Below are 7,717 nucleotides of genomic sequence, written 5' to 3' on the forward strand. Positions count from 1 at the left end.
ACTGATGATCACTTTAAGATAGAGTTAACCTTAGTTTGATCATTCTAAAACTCTTTTTTTTAAGTTAGTCACTTTGAATAAAATAATTAAGTTAGTCACTTTAAATGAAATAATTGTGTAAATTAGTCACTACCATTAAAATAATTGTATGAATTTGTTGTTGTGACATTTTGAAATAAATAATATTCACTTTGTAGCAATATAACTAAAAAATAGTGTTGTAATAAAGTTGAATTTAACAAAATAATTTTAACACTGTTAATGGGTGTCGGAACTTTTTTTTTTTGAAATCGACTTTTTATTTTAAAAATGAAAATGTAGTCGCCATTAATCTTTTTTATGAAGTGTGATCAGATCACCTCGTAATTTGATCGTTTTAATAAAATGTTTGATTTAAAACAACGATTTTTGGTCTACAGAGTTTAAAAAACGGATTCGGAAGTCGGTTACACACAAGGAAGGGTTAGCACCCTCGTTACGCCCAAAATTGGTACCTAATTAATTACTTGATGTCCTTAGTGTCGAAAATTGAAAATTTGAAAGGAGTTAAAAACACGATCCCTCTTTGTATTAATGTATATATTTTTAGTAAAATCCCTTAAATAAATCAAAACATATATAAAAGGCTTTCTTATCTCGAGGTAACAAAAGGTCGTATCCCGTAAGTTAGCACGCGACGTCTCGAATTCTCAAAAATAAGTTTGCCTTTGTGAAAATAAAATAAAAAATAAAATAAAGAACACATAGATTTTTTACGTGTAAACCTTTTCGGGAAAAAACCACGGGCAGAGGAGAAGAAAATTTACTATGTCGAATTCGAATTAATACAAGAGGAATAGATTATGCCTATTTATAGGCTTGTGTTAGAATTAAGTAACCCGAATCCTTATTTAAATAAAATACAGTGGTAAAATAAATAAAAGAAGAATCCATATAGAATTACACTTCTTTTATTTTATTTTACAATAAGGTTTTTTAAACCTTATTAAATTCCATTTATTTGATATTGATTAGAATAAGGTGTTTTAGTCTTACTAGAATATGGCTTTACAAACCTATAAATAAACATAGTCTATTCCTCTTGTAATAATAATTCGAATTCGACATAGTGAATTTTCTTCTCCTCTGGCAGTGATTTTTTTTTCCGAAAGGGTTTCTACGTAAAAATCTGTGTTTTTATTTTATTTTTTTATTTTTACTTTTATTTTTTTAAAACAAATTGGTATCAGAGTTTTCGGGTTGTTCATCTCGATCACGGTAATGTCATCTTTAAAGTATGAAATTCTGTTGTTGGATCGCAACACCAAACTTGCGTTGTGGTAGATTAAGATGCAAGCAGTTCTTGCGCAGATGGATCTAGAGGATACCCTGCTAGGGATAGATAAGATGCCTTCGACATTAACAAATGAAGAGAAGATGCGTAAGGATCGAAAGGCGTTAACACAACTACATCTGCATTTGTCCAATGAAATTTTGCAGGATGTGATGAAAGAGAAGACCACTGATGCATTATAGAAGAGGCTAGAACAAATATGTATGTCGAAAACTCTAACAAGCAAGTTGCATATGAAGCAGCGCCTTTATGTTCATCATTTGGAGGAAAGTGCGTCTGTACACAAACACTTAACAGTGTTTAAAGAAATTCTCTCAAACTTGGAGGCCATAGAGGTTCAGTATGATAAGGAAGACCTAGGGTTGATTCTACTTTGTTCATTGCCCCGGTCTTATTCAACCTTTAGAGACACGATTTTATATACCCGCGAGTCTCTCACAGTTGATAAGGTTTATGATTTTTTAACCTTGTATAATAAGATGAAGCATCTTGTGGTTAAACCTGACTCTTAGGGAGAGGGTCTCATTGTTCGTGGAAGACAAGATCGAAATACTGATGATGATTGTGGTAGGACACAGGAACGGAATCATCGTGGTAAATCTAAAGGTAGATCAAAGTCTTCAAACAGAGGTAAAACTTGTAACTTCTGCAAGAAGAAAGGGCACATTAAATCTAAGTGCTATAAGCTACAGAACAAGATTAAAAGGAAGGCTGCAATCAAAAGGGCAAACAACCAGAAAATTCCGGTGAAGATGATATTGTAGAAAACTACAGCGATAGTAAACTTCTAGTCACTTCTGTCAATGATTCTAAAGTAAGCGAGGAGTGGATACTTGATTCAAGCTGCACCTTCCACATGAGTCCTAATCAGGATCGGTTTACAAGTTACGAAACAGTGTCTAAAGGTGTTGTTTTGATAGAAAAAATGCTTCGTGTAAAATCGCAGGTGTTGGAACAATTAAAGTTAAGATGTTTGATGGAGTTGTCAAAACACTTAGTAACGTACGACATGTTCCAGAACTAAAAAGAAATTTAATTTCATTGAGTACTCTTGATTCAAAAGAGTACAGATACACAGTTAAAAGTAGGGTTTTAAATATTTCCAAAGGTTTCCTTGTTGTGATGAAAGGGCAGAGAAAGATTGCCAAGTTATATGTTTTGCAGGGTTCTACTGTTACTGGTGATGCAACTGTCGCTTCCTCTTCCTTGTCATATGATGATATTACTAAACTTTGGCATATGCGCCTAGGGCATATGAGTGAGAATGGCATGGCAGAATTGAGCAAAAGAGGACTTCTTGATGGGCAAGAAATTTACAAACTGAATTTTTGTGATCACTGTGTTTTTGGGAACTAAAAGAGAATTCGATTCACCAGAGGAATCCATAACACGAAGAAAACGTTGGAGTATATTCATTATAATCTGTGGGGGCCATCTAGAGTGACTTCAAGAGGTGGAGCTAATTATATGCTAACCTTTATTGATTATTTTTCCAGAAAAGTTTGGGCATTCTTCCTGAAGTAGAAAAGCGATGTGTTTTCCGCGTTTAAGTCTTGGAAAATTATGATTGAAAAACAGACGGGAAAACAAAGAAAATCCTCCGTACAAACAATGGCTTAGAGTTCTGTTCTGATGAGTTTAATAGATTGTGCAAATTAGAAGGGATCGTGAGACACTTGACAGTTCGTCATACTCCACAGCAAAATGGCATTGTAGAACGAATAAACAGAACGATCATAGAGAAGGTTCGATGTATGTTGTCAAATGCCAACTTACGAAAGTCGTTTTGAGCAGAAGCAGCCTCTATTGCATGTTTTTTGATCAACCGATCTTCATCTGTTGCCATTGAGAAAAAAAACTCCACAAGAGGTATGGTCTAGTAATCCTGCTAATTATTCTGATTTAAAGATCTTTGAGTGCCCTGCGTATGCTCATGTTGATAATGGAAAATTGGAACTAAGACCCATTAAATACGTCTTTCTTAGTTATAAAGCTGGTGTAAAAGGTATAAGTTATGGTGTCTTGAAAATAGAAATGTTGTGATTAGCAGAGATATTGTTTTTGATAAAACTGCTATGCTACCTAACTTATCTCTTAAAGACTCTTCCAATAAAGAAAATCAAAAGCAGGTGGAGCATCAGATTAATATAGAGTCAACTCCTCAAGCTAGTACAAAAATTGAGAATAGAGTTGCTTCTTCACCACAATACTTTATCGCCAAAAATAGAACTAGAAGAGAAATTAAACCTCTAAAGAAGTATGCTGAAGCTGATTTAGTTGCTTATGCTTTAAATGTGGCTGAAGATATAGATGCAAACCTAGAGCCATCTAATTATTCTGAGGCGGTTAGCTGTGAAGACTCAGAAAAATGGATGTTTGCTATGCAAGAGGAGATGGAATCACTTCACAAAAACAAAACATGGGATCTTGTGAAACTTCCTAAAGGTAAGAAGATTGTTCGTTGTAAATGGGTGTTTAAAAAGAAAGAAGGGACTCCAGGAGTTAAAGAACCTAGATATAAAGCAAGGCTTGTTGCAAAGGGTTACAGTCAAATTCCAAGAGTGGACTTCACAGATGTGTTCTCCCCAGTTGTGAAGCATAGTTCGATTCGAGCTTTGCTTGGTATTGTGGCCATGCATGATTTGGAGCTTGAGCAGTTAGATGTAAAAACTGCATTTTTACATGGAGAACTTAAATAGGATATTTACATGCAACAACTAGAGGGTTTTACAGTCTCAGAAAAAGAGGACTATGTTTGCTTGCTGAAAAAGTCCCTTTATGGTTTGAAACAGTCACCAAGGCAGTGGTACAAGAGGTTTGATTAATTTATGACTTCTCATGATTTCAAAAGAAGTAGTTTTGACAGTTGTGTTTACTTTAAGAAAAACAGTGATGGTTCTTTGTGTATCTACTTCTTTATGTTGATGACATGTTGATAGCAGCAAAAGATAAAGGAGAGATAAGAAAGGTCAAAGCCCAACTAAGTGAAGAATTTGAGATGAAAGATTTGGGACCAACAAAGAATATACTTGGTATAGAGATTCTCAGAGATAGAAAAGCAAGTAAATTGTACCTAAGTCAGAAAGGGTACATTGAGAAAATTCTTTAAAGGTTCAATATGCAGAGTGCTAAGCCTGTTAGTACTCCTTTAGCAGCCCATTTTAGACTTTCATCAGTTTTGTCTCCACAAATAGAGGATGAGATTGAGTACATGTCACATGTTCTATACTCTAGTGCAGTGGGATCTCTCATGTATGCTATGGTTTGTTCACGTCCAGGTTTATCATATACAGTCAGTGCAGTTAGCAGATACATGGCGAATCCCAGGAAAAAACACTAGAAAGCAGTTCAGTGGATTTTAAGATACTTACAAGGTACTACTGATGTTTGCTTACAGTTTGGAAGAACTAGAGATGGAGTCATTGGGTATGTTGATTCTATTTTTCTGGAGACCTTGATAGAAGAAGATCTCTCACAGGTTATGTCTTTACAATCGGAGGTTGTGCAATTAGTTGGAAAGCCACTTTGCAATCTATAGTCGCTTTGTCTACCACTGAAGCTGAGTACATGGCGATTACTGAGCCTTGTAAAGAAGCTATTTGGTTGAAGGGACTCTTTAGTGAACTCAATGAAGACCTTCAAATCAGCACAGTATTTTGTGACAGTCAGAATGCCATCTTTCTTACAAAAGATCAAATGCTTCATGAGAGAACAAAACACATTGATGTTCGGTATCATTTTGTTCGTGATATTATTGCTCGTGGTGATATTATTGTGAGCAAAATTAGTACTCATGAAAATCCTGTAGATATGATGACTAAGTCACTTCTTTTAACCAAGTTTGAGCATTGCTTAGACTTGGTTGGTGTTCATTGTTGAAGTTAAACCCTTAAGGGGTTTTATGGAAGAGGCGGAGAACTTGTTCGATGAGAGTTCGCGATGGAGAACTTGTTCATTGAGAATTCATGTCAAGGTGGAAATTGTTAGAATTAAGTTACCCAAATCCTTATTTAAATAAAATACAATGGTAAAAAAAAGAATCCATATAGAATTACACTTCTTTTATTTTATTTTAAAATAAGGTTTTTTAAACCTTATTAAATTACATCTATTTGATATTGATTAGAATAAGGTGTTTTAGTCTTACTAGAATATGGCTTTACAAGCCTATAAATAGACATAGTCTACTCCTCTTGTAATAATAATTCGAATTCGACATAGTGAATTTTCTTCTCATCTGCCCATGGTTTTTTTTCCCGAAAGGGTTTCCACGTAAAAATCTGTGTGTTCTTTATTTTATTTTTTTATTTTTACTTTTATTTTTTAAAACAACTTATAAAGCCATAGTCTAATAAGACTGAAACACCTTATTCTAATCAATATAAAATAGATGAAGTTTAATAAGGTTTTTTTTCTAAAATAAAATAAAAGAAGTGTAGTTCTATATGGATTTTACTTTTATTTAATTTTACCACTGTATTTTATTTAAATAAGGATTCGGGTCATTTAATTCTAACAAAATCCACATTGACACGAATTCTCAATGAACAAGTTCTTCATCGCGAACTCTCAACGAATAAGTTCTCCACCTCTTCCTTAAAACCCCTTAAGGGTTTAACTTCAACAATGGACACCAACCAAGTCTAAGCAATACTCAAACTTGGTTATAGGAAGTGGCTTATTCATCATATCTGCAGGATTTTCATGATTACTAATTTTGCTCACAACAATATCACCACGAGCAATAATATCACGAACAAAATGATACCGAACATCCATATGTTTTGTTCTCTCATGAAACATTTGATCTTTTGTAAGGAAGATTGCACTCTGAATGTCACAAAATACAGTACTAATTTGAAGGTCTTCATTGATTTCATTAAAGAGTCCCTTCAACCAGATAGCTTCTTTACAAGTCTCAGTAATTGCTATGCACTTAGCTTCAGTGGTAGACAAAGCGACTGTAGTTTGTAAAGTGGCTTTCTAACTGATTGCACTATAACCTGTAAGAGATCTTCCTCTATCAAGGTCTCCAGCAAAATCAACATCAACATACCCAATGACTCCATCTCTAGTTCTTCCAAACTGTAAGCAACATCAGTAGTACCTCGTAAGTATCTTAAAATCCACTGAACTGCTTTCTAGTGTTTTTTACCGGGATTCGCCATGTATCTGCTAACTGCACTGACTGCATATGATAAATCTAGACGTGAACAAACCATAGCATACATGAGAGATCCCACTGCACTAGAGTATAGAACATGTGACATGTACTTAATCTCATCCTCTATTTGTGGAGACAAAATTGATGAAAGTCTAAAATGGGCTGCTCAAGAAGTACTAACAGGCTTAGCACTCTGCATATTGAACCTTTAAAGAATTTTCTCAATGTACCCTTTTCTGACTTAGGTGCAATTTACTTGTTTTTCTATCTCTGAAAATCTCCATACCAAGTATCTTCTTTGCTGGTCCTAAATCTTTCATCTCAAATTTTTCACTTAGCTGGGCTTTGACCTTTCTTATATTTCCTTTATCTTTTACTGCTATCAACATGTCATCAACATAAAGAAGTAGTTACACAAAAGAACCATCACTATTTTTCTTAAAGTAAACACAACTGTCAAAACTACTTCTTTTGAAATCATGAGAAGTCATAAAGGAATCAAACCTCTTATACCACTGTCTTGGTGACTGTTTCAAACCGTAAAGGGACTTTTTCAGCAAGCGAACATAGTCCTCTTTTTCTAAGACTGTAAAACTCTTTGGTTGTTGCATGTAAATTGTAGCGACGTAAAAATTTTAGCTTAGCTTGGTCGCTAATTGTGACGATTTATTGAAAAAAAAGTTTGAAATTTGACGTTTGATTTTTGAAATAAACAGGGAGTCGCCACCGATCCTTTTTCCTAGGTGTGATCTGACAGCTATTAGATCTCTTATTAAAACAAATAAAAGGCTGAGTTTAGGTCTACGTTAAAATCCAGATAAAATTTAGGGTTCGGGAGTCGGTTACGCGCGAGGAAGGTATTAGCACCCTCGCGACGCCCAAAATTGGTATCTTATAAACAAGTGTTGTCTTAATTTTCAAAATTGCAAGTTCAAAGTAACATTGAATCGTGACCGAGTAAAACACGAGAAATTTCAAGTTTCGTTTTCTTTTGAGAAGGATATACCGTTTTAACACGAGTCGATTGATATTCACCCAACATAGCGATGAAATCGATGGCTTAACGTTAAATCGGTACGTTGCCTTGATTATTGAAATTAATTAGAAAACAAGAATATGGTTTTCGAAGTAATGCAAAGCAAATTAATAAATAAAAAAATAAAAGACAAATCTAGAGGTACATTGAAGCGAATATAAATGTGACAATAATATTATAAACA

This window comes from Gossypium hirsutum, chromosome A02, assembly GCF_007990345.1.
Source record: "Gossypium hirsutum isolate 1008001.06 chromosome A02, Gossypium_hirsutum_v2.1, whole genome shotgun sequence".
Lineage (NCBI taxonomy): Eukaryota > Viridiplantae > Streptophyta > Magnoliopsida > Malvales > Malvaceae > Gossypium > Gossypium hirsutum.